The 14450-nt window shown below is 39.6% G+C and overlaps 1 protein-coding gene across 16 annotated transcripts in view; it reads right to left on the bottom strand.

Moving 5' to 3' along the window:
* BCAS3 (BCAS3 microtubule associated cell migration factor) overlaps positions 1-14450 on the bottom strand; it is a 357411-nt gene that overhangs the window by 307980 nt on the left and 34981 nt on the right. The gene's annotated exons all lie outside the window — the stretch shown is intronic.

The following is a 14450-nucleotide window of genomic DNA, read 5'->3' as shown; positions in this document are numbered from 1 at the left end:
GAGAACTCGTGCTGTGCAACCAGTTAGCAAGCACTTAGTTTCCTCTGTCCCAGATTAAGAATTTGGAAGATCAGATCTGACCGCAAAATACAACTCATTTGACAGGCATGAAGGTTTAGGCTGCATTTTGGTCATCTAACAAATATTCTGCAGAGTAACACTTTCCTAAAGGGAGTACTTACTTCACTCCGTGCAACAGCTGAACCATATGACTATTTATTTGATAGAGACACGTTACACAGAACTTACATTACATCTCTGATGGACTTTTGTTTGAGCTATATAGATCTTTTCAACTGCTCTGTGTCACTTTTATCATTTAAATATAAATAAAACTCTAGGGCCATTCCTTAATAAAAAGGCTTGCTTTCTTTTGAGAGGGAGAAAGTGCTGAGTGTTCCGATGGGGCTAGGCAAGGTAGTGGTGGAAACCATTTTACAAGCTGAGAAGAGGCTTTGATGTGGCAGTTCTTTTCCATAACACCTTTTTTTCCCCTCCAAGAACACATTAAAATGTTGGCTACTTCTAGGTCAACGAATATGAAGCAGCACAAATTGCCAGCTGTACAAACATATACTAAGGATTGGTAAAGGAGGGTGTTTCCCCTTGCCCGTATCTGTTTTATTTTACAGAGTTTAACACAATTCCTGACACAACACTTGCTTGTCCTTTGGATCTGCTCAAGCTGCTCGAGAATTTTCTGGAGAAGAAGAGTACAAATACCAACTGCTTACTTCGAATGTCCCAGGATAACAAAACGCTGCATGTAATATGCACGCAGCAGAGACACAATATGCGATATATGCACAAAAAGACAACAGCCAAAGAAATAACAGAAAAAAAAGCAGTTTGACATTTTGCCTACAGAAATTCTTCCCAAAACATACATTTTTCTAGGCACATGCTCAGGCTAATAACTGGAGGGTGCTATTTATTACTTTTAAGCACTTCAAAGGCCCTTCAAAAATGCTTTTAAAACAGTACGGCTCAAGTCTAGTTACCTTCTATTAGAAGCTCACTGCTGCTAGAAAATGCAAAAAACCAAGGAGAAGTCTATGTACAAACTTTTTTATTTAAGTACATTTATTACTGAAAGGAAATTCTTCTTTTGATAGAAGGATACACAGATTGTTATTTCAAAACAGAAATTACGTACGTTTATATAGCCAAAATTATATTTGCATAACTGACAGCCATTACTATTTCCCTAAAAGCCCACGTTGAATGTAAGTGTGCCCTTCTGTTTGACTTGCCATTTGCGTAACTACCTGACTGCAACTCAAAAGCACGTACTATCTCACACACACTGCACCCACAAAATTACAGGAAACAATCTTGCACTCAAATGAGTAACTGTTATTACGCCACACCTTTCTTCTGGCTGATCAAGACAAGAATGCACTACCAAAGCTTTCTGTAAGCAACACTGCCCAAAACCCAGCGCTTTCTGGGCTCCCCTGCTGGTGATAAAGCTGTAGTGGGGACTAGGTCAAAGCTACTCTGAAATTCCAGCTAGCTCCAATTCAACTCTTTCCAGGTGTTACCTTTCTCTTTAGTCCCTGGTACACCACAATCCGTGACCAGAAAATGAGATGCAAGGTAGGGTTTTTTGTTGTTGTTTTCCTTTTTAGCATTATTATTTTCTGAAATATGTACAAAGTCAAGGTCAAACACATTTGAAAAAAATGCTGGGACCTAACAAACAGAAACAAATGGCAAGAGCCAAAAAAAATCGTCAGACCTGTATCCCTTTCTTGCCCCATAATGCTTCTGCTGCTGGCAGCACAGAGATTCGGCACTGCCACAAGCCCTCAGGCAGCTAAGGATGCACTTCTGGGGAAGAAACGGGAAAGGAACATTCCTTGGCTAAGAGCTATGTCCACACGGACTATGACACAAAAGGGTGGAAGCTCAAGCATCTGCTCTTTATTTGGCAATATTTTCATAGGTGGAAAGGTAAGAAAAGTTTCAAGTAGTAAAAAAAAAAAAAAAAAAAAAAAAGAGACTTCCCTCCACTTCTCTTCTTACCATTTCTTTCTGGTTATTAATCCCTCTCCCTGTCCCAAGCAATGGCAGTTATGAACCTCACTTGCTACTAAGCACTCTCAATTCATTAACCACGAACTAATTCAGTGAATGTTCCTAATTTCGATTTATAAATTCTACTCCAAAAGCTGTGTACCTGAACAAGGAGAGATACGATGGTGAAATCCACCATTTTCAGTCCTTTTTTGATCCAGACTCAGTAACAACTCAATGTTTTCAGCTTGTTGAAAAAAATCAAGAATTTTAATTTAATTGTTCAACAAATTGTATATAGAAAGGATTCTCCAATACTTCAAAATTTCATATAAAATATGAAATAATTAATAAAACATTATATGTTGGAAATGACACATCTGAGAAAGAAAAATAACAGTGCAATCAATAATCAATACGATTCTATTGAAATTTCAGGTACAAAACCAGACATATCCAAACTGTCACAGAAAAGCACCAAAACCACCATGAACTGCAAGACGGAGCCCAACAGACTTGCAAAAGCATCTCTTACCAACCGGAAGCTCTCGAAACCACAGAACTGTATGAAACCAGACTGATTGCATCTTGCCCTAGTTCAGAAACAAGCAATAAACACTAACGCTATCAGAGGATCACACAGCCACTGTGTAAATGTGCCCGAAATACACCAGCTGATGGCGTATCCTAGCCTACGACAACAAGCTGCCACCACCAGGGAGAAAACCAAGCAAGGCGACCTCTAGCTGAGCAACTTTTCCTCTGCCACCCTTAGGTACCAAAGGTTCATGCACGTATCGCTGGTGAGAAGGGCTCTGCTCCTATTTCTTTGTACCCGTGACGATTACGAAAGGGGAAAGATGAAGACAGAAGTGTGAAAACACTGGCTTTGGCAATCTGGTAACAACATTAAGTCTGTCACAAATACAAATTTTGCAAATTACTCCCACAGCTTATCAATAAATTCTTGTCCTGTGCCCTGACTGGTAACATAGCTGCTGAATGCAGGGATATCAACAAACTTTGAAGATAATGGGCACAAATTCACCAACTTCAGACTGTTGGCATTAATAAATACACAATTATACTCAGGCTTTTATATCTTCTATTTGATTGTTACAGCACAAGGATAGCAGAAAAGTAACAGATGCCTGGTACAGCTGGCACTTGAGTACATCTGTGCTTGTGCATCACAACAGAACGTCACCTCCTCCCGATTTGTTAGCAGGGAGTCACGCAGTCTGTAAACGCTCTGGATAAAATGTTTGCGTACAGACACAAATACACTGTACAAAACACACACTTTTTGCATGGAGTAAAGGAGAAAACTGATGGAACCAGCACGAGGCCATCATTTTTTGTGCCCAGAAACAGCATTGCGCTCGGCAAGACAACGGCATCGACTGCAGGATGGTCTCGTGAGCCCAGAAAGAAAACAACACTTGAGAGGAGTACCACTGAAATAAAGCTTTTGCAGTTAATTGTAGAATTTTAAAAAGTCACCAGAGGATGAAGGCTGTTTGGCTGGCATAGGCATCGCTATGGATTTTGTTCTCTCTTCACAAAAGATGGGGCTAGAATCTAGAAAATGAGATCAAGGGAGGCACCTCCACATACCTCCTTTTTTTGTTCTACACCTATACAACAATGCCGTTTGGAACAGTGACAGAAGCTACGACAGCACAACGAATTGCAGATGGCAATAAAATTGCTAAAATAATAAGAACAACCTTCTTAAGTATACAGTTGTACAAGACATGATAACAGTCAAAATCTTCCATCATCTCTAGTTCTTTATACGGGCTCTGCAAAATTCTTTTGGAAAAAAGACAATTTCATCACTTTCGGTAGCCTGTGTCTAAACATATTAAAATGACAAAACAAATGAGAAATTTAGGAAAATGTGTAATTAAAATAAATTATCAGCAGTGAGATCACATGAAGAGATCGCCTGCATTGATCTAACGAAGTATGAACTGTCACCTCTGAGGACCATGCTATTAGAAGGACGCTAAACAAAGTCTTATTAAACGTATGTTCCCAAGGCACATCACAAAACTCTGTTCTAAAGATCAGTTAAGCCAAGCAGTTGTTACTTCAGTTGTTGGTCCTTGATTTCCTTGACTAAAGGAAGATGCAGCTATCTGCACACAATCGCTACAGCGTTTTCCACCCAGAGTCTCTTTTTGGTGACTTGACTTCACACGATGGAATGAGGGGAAATAGCTTATTTCCAGATGCTACGTATAAATTGATCCTCGTCTGAGGTGCCACTCTGCAGCATGCTCCTTGTCCCTCTCGCCTGCTGGAACTGCATTACACCGCACTCTATCTTTCTCTAATTACCCAGAGAATTACATCTGCCTCATTCTGTCCTCTTACAAGGCAGTTTCTTACTGTATTTACTCAGGAAAAACATTACACGTTAGCAGCAGGTTTCCTACAGTAATAATCCCCTTTTCTTCTCTTTTATAGTTTCCACATTAAAAGAAAAATTTCTTCTTTTTCCGTCATGTACTGGCCTGCCGCATGTGCAGGCAACACGAAGAGTTTTGGTTTTGAGTTGTTGTTTTGTTTTGTTTTTTTTTGGGGGGGACAACAACGACTGATGGTCAAGAACTTCTACTCATTAGCATAATTGCCATCTAACATTTGGCAAAAAAAAGTCTAATCACTATTCCAGTTTTGATACTTTCAGGTTATTATCTGGCAAGTTATAAAAACAACATTCAACCAACGTGTATTTGAATTTGATGGGACTGAGCCATGAAACTGTACAAGTTACAAGTTAGATTATACTTAGCACAAGTTGTTTATTGTTCTAAGTAGAGTATAGATAGCAAAAATGATTCAGATCAGTACATTGAACAGCTCTCACAGAGCCACCTTCAGGCAGCAGGTCATACACTTCCAGTCTAAAGCAATTTGACTTCTGTCAGGCAGTCATACCGCAGTTACCACTGGTTTACATACAATTATTAATTAAAGCATAGGGCAATTATTCTGTCAAGATTTGTCTGTTATCTTTAAAGCTGTGTTTCACAATCAAAAAGCTCTTTTTTCATTGCAGTGTTTCAAAATCAGGCCAGGTGACTGGTTTTCTTGTTCTCTTCTGGCATACCATTTAATTTGCACCATCACTTTTTACTATTTCTAAGAACGTAACCGCAGGTGGACGTCTGCTGCGACGCTGTGTTCCCAGACGTGCTTCCCGTTCTGTGATGGCCAGTCAGCCGCTGGCCCAGCACTGTCTTCGTTATTCTGACACATTTGTCCTCTGATGGTTTATTTGTTCGCATGCGATTGGCAATCATTTTTTCAAGCCCAACAGACCCAACATAGAAAACAGCCTTAAATACTTGTGGTGCCTTTAAGAAAAGCGGTAAAAAATATTAAAAGTTAGCCTGAGGTCCTATTTTAAAACCTAGCAGTACAATGATCTCTAACTAGGCCCAGCTTTAACTATCTGTGGGATTTAACATTTACAGACACATTTAATCAATTCATTTACAATTACTGGCCTTAGGTGGAACTCACCTTCAAAACTTGCTTTACAAAAGACATCCCGTTTCGTTGTCAGGTCAGAGGAGACCATTACACCACCTATACTGTCTACTGCAGGCCACTAGGTTCCACCCGGGTGTCTTCTTACACCCACCCAGAATGTTTCAACCGCAATTCAGCCACGGGACCGAACAATTCACACGCAGAAAACAGAAGAGGGAAACGTGGCAGCAAGTCAAGGAGCTGCAGCAACCTCTGCTAGCTGTGGCCGGTCTCTGATGCTTCACAGAAGGGGAAGGAAAGCAAAACCAAACCTGAGTGCACAGCACAGAGTTAATTAATGGTGTATTGGAAAAATTCCTTCCTGAACCTTTACACTGCAAAGTTGAAGCACGAGATTAGATTATGATCTGTAGCAATATTATTGGCATGTTGAGACCACAAAGGCAATTCTGTTCTCCTCAAGGCTCCTGAAGAAGGTTTGCTCAGATTAACAGATTTCAATACTAAAGGATCATCTTCTCTTTCCAGGCCAAGCACAAAATGTCCCAGAAGCTTATAGAAATTATTTTTTACCATGCAACCTCATCTTGTCCTGAAAGACTTCAAGCAACAATGAGTCCTCTATCACTAAAGTTCTTCCAACATTTAGATCATATTATTTTTATGAAATTACGTATTTCAGGATAGAATTGTTTTGCTTTTAATAAATCCAAGGATTGTATTATTTATTCCACGCACCACCACTGCACAAGAAGGCTTCATTAAGACTTTCAGCATCTAGTCCCCTAAAATTCCCTGGCTTTCTGCATCACAACTTTCCACAATAAAAGCTTGAAAACTCAACTCTATAAGTAATTTTCTGACTTTCATTCATGGCACTTGAGATTCATTCAAAATCAGGAAAAGCGGAGTAGGATTTCTGAGAAAGTGACACTTCCCAAAAATGTGTGTGTAGCAGTGAAACACAAAGCAGCACAGACATTTTAAGTGTACCACAAATTGCAAAAAGCATGGAAGCATTTATTTTTAAATAAGAAAAACCTGTACCAATCCTAGACACATGTTACTAAATCTAATCCTTTAAATACAAGTGAGGAAATTATTTGATATGGCACTAAAATATTTGTGTTAAATACTGAAAGGTACAAACTTCTCTCTTGCATCTTCCTCAAATATTTTGATCAAATCCATCACTCTAGAAGTAAACTTTCACGCTCTTTGTAGTCTCACTGGCATATAACAAAGATATTTTCAGCAAGTGATCAACTGCAGAAAACATTTTGTTATAGGTAAACTACAAGCTCCACCCCAAGTAGCAAGAAAATGAGGGAACAAAAGAAATCTGTATTGTTTGCCTGTGCGTGGAAAGAAAAAAATGGGACTTATCTGGCTGTGCCAAAGCGACCACTAGACAAAATTTAGCACAGCCATCTGTCTGTGCAATATACAACTACTACTTGTTTGAACAAAGGAAATGGATAAAAGGTAAATCAACGTGCATCAGTTCCCGTGCAATGCTATTGGGCATAACGATGATACCAAGAACTGGGAAGAGGTAACGCTGCTTTCAAAGTGTCTTGCTCAAAATAAAAATAAATAAATAAATAAAGTCCGCTGGCCCTGCAGGTTGTGATCCGCTGCATGAATCCTATCGGTATCTTGTTCTTCTCTCTCTGCAATGGCCTAAATCCCTGTCCTCAGGTGCCAACAGCTTATTTTTACTGCAAGGTGTGGTGCTGTATAAACCTTTCCTGCTTACAGGCAAATTGGTACTACCAGAATTAGCTGCCCTGATGTAAGTTACAGGAGGCAAACACATTAAGCAAGCATGGTGTGTCGTATCCATTTAAATCGGGCACAAATTGGACAGATTGTTTAGATCCATAGTCTCCATATGGCTAATCAAGGTAATAAACTATCAATATTTGGGATTTGCTATTTTGAGAGGGGAAAAAGAAGTTTTTCTTCTACATATATTTCCGTCTGTTCTGTTATGGAAGATTAAAAGCCTCAGTTTCTTCCGTCAGATCCCTTTCTTTAAAAAAAAAAAGAAAAATAAGTATCCTATTTTCTGTTAGAAAAATCTCTTCCACGCTGGCTGCTTCCCCCGTTCTACCAACTACTCATCAGTTCCCCAGCTGGTACATGCTGTTGAGCGTGCCGGGTGTGCTGAGTCCCATGTAGCTGCTCGAATACCGCCCCGTGAATCTGTTGTCAAGTGTTGCTCCTGAGTGCCAGGCCGGCGCTCCCCTCCAGGAGATCAAGTGCCGCCACTTACCCTAACAGAGGAGCGCAGTGCACATGCTACACGCGTGCACCACAAATAGCATCATCACCGGGCCATGGACATACAAAACACTCCACAGAAACACACAGCAAGAAAAGCCCCTTTTTCAACAGGTTTATTATCTAAAGTCAGATGAAAAAAAGCACTGGAGGAAGAGCACAGGTGGAGGGGAAGCAAAGGAGACCGTGTGGCACTAGGAGCGCAGGGGGATGCTGGAGCGCGAACTGAAGTCCGACTGCATGAGGCAGGACATCCCGACTTCAGCCGGCAATGCAGGACCCTCACACCTGGGAAAAGGAGCTGCCATCCTGCTTTGAAAGGTCCCATCTGAGAACTGCAGATCTCTCTCAAAAGCCCCAAGCACAGTATGACCGGCCAAATTTTCAGTTACTTTTAACTGTGTACTTCCAGATGTTGCTATTTCTTTTTAAAAGGTGTCAAAAGCAGCCCTTAGTTATAAGCAATATATACAAACTTCTCCCTTAGATATATTTAAGAATATTCCATCTTGTTGCTAAGTACAAAATGATCACATATGAGAAATTAAAGTTGAATCAGGAAATATCTTTTATCACCAAATGCATATTGAAATTAACATAGCATACTATGCTATGCTAAAAAGCATACTACTCTTCTACTAGCGTAATGCACTCTATTTAAAGAGAATATATGAAAATTATTATCAAAGAAATACGCTTCTAAAATAAAAAGCACATATCAGATTTTGAACTGCTCTCGTTTTAATCTGAAAGTGAAATACAGCTATAGTAGATTTTCATTCGTTCCCTTCAAAAACTGCCCGTGACCGAATAACTAGCCCTGCTTTGTTACTTTTGAACTACACACTGAGGCTACCAAGAGATAAATGAGGGAAAAGAGTGGGATAACAAAAAAGCTTCCACATAAAACAAATATCAACATAAAAGCTACTTATGCATTTTTCAAACAAATGAAGAAAATGAAGTTAAAAACAGACTGATGGCTGTAGGCAGATCTACCACTCTATAAATATGCTTTGCATGTTCATTAAAAAAAACAACAAACTAATATAAAGATTAATTAATTGTTCCTAACATTTTATTTAATACTGAAAGATCAAAACAAGTATAATTATGTTTAAGAGATGTTTCTGTGGACAAAGAGCAGCATTTATCTCAACAGAAAATTGAAGAAAATACATCAAGTGTTTACCAGTGATGCAATACAGCTACCTGAATCGAGTACCTATTACTCTGAACTTCACGTGCAAGCATTTTTAGGGTATCTATTCGTATATTATGTTTTTCTCATACAATGAACAACAACGCAGGTACTTGGATACCTGCCATCCCTTTCCTATATGGACTCATACTTAACCATGAGTGAAGGCAAGCTCTTCGCACTGCACAGTCCGTGCTGGGACACACGCTGAACTGGCGATCAGCTGGACACCGACAGAAAGACTCCCCTGCTGCAGCCCCCACAGCAGTTCTCCTAGTCCCTGAATTCACCATAGCTCTGTTAGCAACAAAGATGCAGCTAAATGCTTCTAATGCAGGATTTCGGAAAAGATTCAGCTATTCAGAGTGCTGTACAACTTTGTATTAGGTAAGAAAGAACAAAATGTTAATTTTAATGCAGTAAAAAGCAAAGCTACTGAAAGGCAATGTAGGAAGACATTTCCTCACCGGTTGTGCACACTGCTGATATAGCGAGGTTACTCCTAACATATAATCATATACCATAGTTCATAAGACAAGCAAAACCCATGACCAAATACAGAATGAAAAGTTTTTTCCACTTTTGGGGTGGTTTGGGGGAAGAATCTGCAAATACAAATTTCCTTGACCATCATGGAACAGATGTTTGAACTGATGGAGGTCACGGATTTCTGCAGTTCTGCTTTGACAACCATCACGTCCACTTTTGTTCAACCAAACCAGCAGCCCAGTCTTTGCTTCCTATCTGTATTCCAGGTATCAGAAAAATCGTGTATCAACAAGAAGAGGAAAATTTAAGACTTGGTTTTATCAGCATGTTGGTCGTCGTAACATACTGTAACAGATACTACAAGAGCAGTAACGCTAGTTCAAGGAGAAAAACGAAAGGTAAGTGGAATCCTTCAAAATAGCAAAAATTCTGGCAACCTCTATATTATTCTACAGTTTTGGCAGCAGATGGCTCTTTTCACATTCTGCTTTACCAACAGTACACAACATGCTACTACTATTAAATTTTCTGCCCATAACAACATTTCTCATTCTTGTCCGTTCATTACCTTCCACATTTTTTTTCCTCTATTTCAGAACGCATGAAGCTGCATAAAGCCGAACAACAGCCTACAAGCTACCTCCACGTACCGCAGCACGCTGCATACGCTGCTCCATTCCACGGCATGTGGCATGCCTGTCACTGGAGTGTAAAATACAGCACAAGCTGGCTTCTCAGCTGTGGCACGCTTTCGCAGAGAGACTGGAATATGACACACTTTCCGCTTCACTGACACATACCACATCACAAACTATAGCTGTCCCATCGCATTTTCAGTGAGTTAATACAGGAAGATAAGCAGCATCTCAAGAGATTTGTTTATCTACAAGGCTTACTGGACTATAGCTATCTCTGAGGAAAAGTACATCTGGAGCTCCATTTTTCAGAGCAAAATCAATTTTTCTGGTATATTCTGGACCACATTTTGTTCTGCTGTGTAACCAGTCAGACCTTTTACGTGAAATGATGGACCTGCACTGGCTATCCTTGATCATCCTATGAGCATATGCTTAACTACAAAAATTTCTGTAAATCTTGGAGAACACGAGCAAAGATTAACCGCTGTGTAGCACACAACTGCATTTCTGTCATACCTCTATCAAAGATTAACATCTGGCCCCGGCCCAGGCTGCCTGGAGGAGCTGTGGGTGCCCCATCCCCGGCTCCAGGACGGGGCCTTGGGCAGCCTGGGCTGCTGGGAGGTGTCGTGCCCGTGGCAGGGGGTGGGATGAGATGATCTGTAAGGTCCCTTCCAACCCAACCCATGCTCTGGCTCCAGGAGTGGTGTCACTAAAACCACAAGCTGAAGGTATTGGGGTTGTGCAACTATTAAGGGGCCTCTCTGCCTCACACTGCACGACTAATTCAACACTTCCCAGATGCTTGAGTCTACTACCTTAATTGTTTATATGAGAGTCTACGGCTCAAATCATAGTTTCTAAGAAGCTTCAACATTTCCAAGAAAGAATTAGAGGGGTTTTGGAGTGCAGGTGATTGAAGTTGAGCGGAGATTAGCTTAGATCTTACAATTGAGGTAACTGAAAAGAGCCGTGAACCACAAAGCTTCTATGAGGTTCTGCTCACACCGGGTACGCCAAGGTTTTCACAAGTGTCCATTAAGTACATGGTCCTAGGGCTTATTTGATTTATGACTTAACAGAGCAGACCATGGTCTTCAGATGCACAGAACTCACCAAAAGCTCATCTGAACATATGAAGCAGTATTTGAGAGGAATTATTGTGAACAAGGAGCTCCATGAACAGCAAAGCCAATAAAATCTGAGTTTCTGTAAACTGCCCTTAAGGTTGAGATCCTAAGTGAATAGTTTAAAACATAAGACAAAAATAAAAATAAAAAAATTGAAAAAGCATTAGCTTATGTTATAGCCTTTCCCTCAGTGAAGCCACCAATATAACCACCTCCTTTGCTGGACCACTTTTCATAAAATTGGGAGGAAATGTCATAGTTAAATTTAGTTATTTATTAATTATGTTACAGTCACTAAGCAGGGGGCACAGAAATACTGCTTTCTCACCACAGAGACAGCACCCAGTACAGCAGAGGCTGCAACGGAGACAAGGCCCATCAGGTTGTGCAGGTAAAATTGATTAAAACTTTTAGTGTTACTTTCTTAAAGCTTCATCTATAAAATGATAATTATTCATTACATAATTACAGGTAACTATACTATAGAAATATTCTATTAGTAATTTTACTCACAATTAAGTTTTTAAAAGTTTGTGAGCAAACATTCAAAACCTATGTTACAGCTTCTCCTCCAGGTGATACTGTGAATATATTAACATAGTCAGAATTTACAGAAAAAAAGAATTAAGGCAAATCTTTTTCTGAGAACACCTCTATTGCTTTTTCACAAAGGAGTCTTTTAAATCTTTGAGAAAAAATGCTGTGCCTTGCTTTATAAATCATTTGTAAATTTAACATTGTAAAGTTAGAAAAATATATTAATTCTGCTGAATGAATTACTGATGTTGCATTTCATAAACAAGATCAGAACTTGAAAAACAGTATTTCTACCAGATAGTGTTTTTTAGCAAATTCCAGTCATTGTGTTTTAACGGCCTTTTTCCTCACATCAGAGATTTAAAAGAACCTAACCTGCACACGAACGTTTGAGCTCAAACGCCTTTGACTTTTCTCTGTACACTAAATATTATTGAAGGAAAGAGCAAAAAGAAAGAAACCGAGGGCTCCAGAGAGAGACTGCTGTAAGAGAGAAAATGACATTTAGTCACGGATGCAAAGTTCAACTACTGTCAAGTTGTAGTGAATTACTCAAGTGGCAGCAATTGGGTAACAATACCGATACAATGGCTGCGATGCAGTTTGTAATTAGCTGGTCAAGCTACAAGCATGAAGTGAAAGCCATCATTTAGGAAAAAACATTTTAACTAGCATCTTTGAATTGATTTCAGAACTTGGTATGCGATAGTGTGCTCAAAAAAAGACACAAACCATCCTGAAATTTCTAACTATTTTGCAATGCGCTTTAAATCCTTCTTGCAGTATATAACAAATAATTCCAAAACATATAAGAAAAGAAAATACAATCCTGAACTGTTCTCTGGGTCTATGTCACATTGATTTATAACAGTTATTTCTAAGACAGACAAAAACACACAGATGCAAACAATTACTCTATTTTTGTAGGCAACAAGTGAGGTGGGTGGTAACTGAGAAATTTTGAAAAATCCTGTCACAATATTCCATTTTTTCTTAAGTAACCCTCATCACACAACAAACGCTCGCCACATCAGAGACTTTCCAGGGCCTGAAGGGCCGCTTTGATTCCAGACCGCTGCAGGCATTAGCGGGGACGTAATTAGGGTAAAAAGTTCAACCACAGTTCCATGTCTAGAGTGCTGCCAGAAATAAATTTCCTCTCATTCACTGGTTTCTACTGTACCCTCCCTGAGAAACATATTGAAAACACATTTATCTTTGTAGAGTTTGTTCCTCTTCTAATTAACTTTATAGCGTTTACAGTATTTAATAATTTAAAGTGGAATTTAAAGTGGCCCTGGAACCAGCAGCTTTGCCTGTAATGGCGCTGTGCATTATCTTTTCCCTGTAGTGCTTCTTTTGACAAGTTACTCAGGGAAGGTATGTGCTCCAGCTGGTTTTATCTGGCTGTGCATTTAGCAAAAGGCTACTTCCTTCCCTCCATCTCCTCCCTGTATCATTACATGCACGGGGGGTTGGAACAGCCGTAAAATGAAACTATGCCTCAGCTCGGAAATCTGTTCTCCCAAACCTCCGTGCTATCCCGGAGATCACTTAGAAAAGGTTTATCTTTTTACAGCTTAATAAATCAAAGCTTTAGAAGGTCAAAACTACCCCTAGTTCTCACCAACTGGTCAAAGTTTGACCCCCAAATACTCGTTTTCTTCCTTCCAGTTTTGATCCAAGATTAACAGTTTATTATAGTTCAAAGGTTATTTCTTCCTATAGTTCACCCAGACAAACATTTGGTCTATCAGAAGAACACCAGATCTTCCTGACCCTCAGGACTCACAAACAGCAACGTTACCGTATGCTGCTAAAGCTGCATCCCCGAGCTTCTCAGTTTGTGAGAAAACTTGCACAATTACCGGTAAACACTACTTAAACATTACAAAAATAGTTGAAGTACGCTAACGTAATTATAGAAACAAGTTACAAGAAAAAATTCTGGGATCCAAAGAGCTCTTTTTAAAGTAAAGCACGCTGCTATCTTTATCACGTAACACAGCAAGCAAATCCAACGCCAGAAGAGGGAAGAGCTTGCATCTCTCAGGATCTTAAAAGCTACCACACAACGTGTTACGACTAAACTCACTTTTTCCTTCAATAAACAGAGATTACAGTGTTTTCCATGTTAAAATGGAAGGACATTTTTGCAAGACAGTTGACAGGGCAGCACATTTTGCAGTTAACGATGCTTACAGTTTCTCATCGGTACGAGAGCCTTTGGGACTCGCTCCTTCAAAGAGATAACAAAAACGAGAGGGCTTTACCCAACTTAAAAGGTTTTGCTATTCTTTTTAGAACAAAATCCCTACAATCCCTATCATCTTTTTATCGCCAGGAAAAACAAATGCAAGTTTTTTTGGAGTAAGCTTAAGACGTGCTGGTTGGTTGAGCTGTTACTGTACTTGCCAAGCTACAGCATTTGCATTTCTGTTCAATAAAAAGGGAAACAACGCTGAAAAATTAGGAAGTTGTCACAAAACAAAATCCATGTTGTCTAGGCTGTTCGAACCAAGCTGAGACTTTATGAAGCAATGAAAACGTCTATTTTCTAGTATTTTTGCTTTACTTTGAAGGGAGATAATATTACAAGGCACCATAAGAGCCAAATATTCCTCTGAACCCTGAAAATAAAAG

Source organism: Anser brachyrhynchus (assembly GCF_964034855.1).
Source record: "Anser brachyrhynchus genome assembly, chromosome: 20".
Classification (NCBI taxonomy): domain Eukaryota; kingdom Metazoa; phylum Chordata; class Aves; order Anseriformes; family Anatidae; genus Anser; species Anser brachyrhynchus.
This window is presented reverse-complemented; position numbering and strand designations above follow the sequence as displayed.